The sequence below is a fragment of the Poecilia latipinna genome, unplaced genomic scaffold, assembly GCF_001443285.1.
Source record: "Poecilia latipinna isolate Pla-1442-1.1 unplaced genomic scaffold, P_latipinna-1.0 Scaffold2250, whole genome shotgun sequence".
NCBI classification, from domain to species: Eukaryota; Metazoa; Chordata; class Actinopteri; order Cyprinodontiformes; family Poeciliidae; genus Poecilia; species Poecilia latipinna.
Window position 1 is genome coordinate 1 of NW_015114866.1, and position 1101 is coordinate 1101.

Here is a 1101-nt window from a genome sequence, read left to right on the forward strand (position 1 = left end):
ATCTCCTCCACCTCCTTCCTGAACTACAATTACTGGAGTTCTGGAGTCCTGACCAAAACAACCAATCAGAAGTAGGACGCTCTTAGTGCTGTCAATCAACTTCATTCACTCACTGCTAAATGTGCTAATGGTGGAGAAACAACTAATCATTACAAGAAACCGTTTATCTGCCATCATTGGTAGCTATGCTAACTAAACTGAGCATTCACAGTTTTGTGCTATGCTATCTGCAGCACAGCACAAATCGAGGTGGAGGAAGGATGAGCAGCACCACATGAGATTGTGATTGACAGCACTAAACCTCTCCTGCCNTTAGTTTTGTGCTATGCTATCTTCAGCACAGCACAAATCGAGGAGGAGGAAGGATGAGCAGCACCACATGAGATTGTGATTGACAGCACTAAACTTCTCCTGCCTCTGACTGGTTGTTTCTAACACTGGGAGAAGGCAGAGGAAATAGATTTTTCACAGATTACCTCTCATACCATACTGTCACAACATAATGACAGTTTTAAAAAATATGTGAAAAAAAATATTTATATAAAAGTTACATACTGCAGCTTTAATTTCACTCAGGAGAGGACGGGTCAGGAGGGACGTGTTTTAGAGCTGCTGCTGACTGACTCATCTGTTGTTAAGTGATAAAAGGCACAAGGGACAAGTTAAATATATGTATATGTTGTTTTTTTTTTCCTGAATTCATCAGATGGTAGCGAAATGGAGGGAAACAGTAGTCTGTAGCTAAGCTAATTATGCTAATTGGTTAATGATCTCACACAGTCTACTCACCTCTCTTGGACAAAAACTGGGATATAAATTAACACTCTTGCCTTTTTCTTTCTCTCCCTCTCTTTTTTTTGAAAACCTGATTTTATAGCTTAGCAGCATAGTGACTGCCACAATCGTTCGTGTCTTCCACTTTCTGCAGCTGAACAGCGTCACGGTGAAGCGTTCCAAGCAGGAACGAACCATTTAATGCAGATGGGGGATAGGTAGGGGGGTTGAGCGGGTTCAGGGCAAATGTGGACATGTGTTTTTTGATCTGGGAGTGGGAACATTACATTTTCCATCCATCCATCCATTTTCTTCCGCTTATCCAGG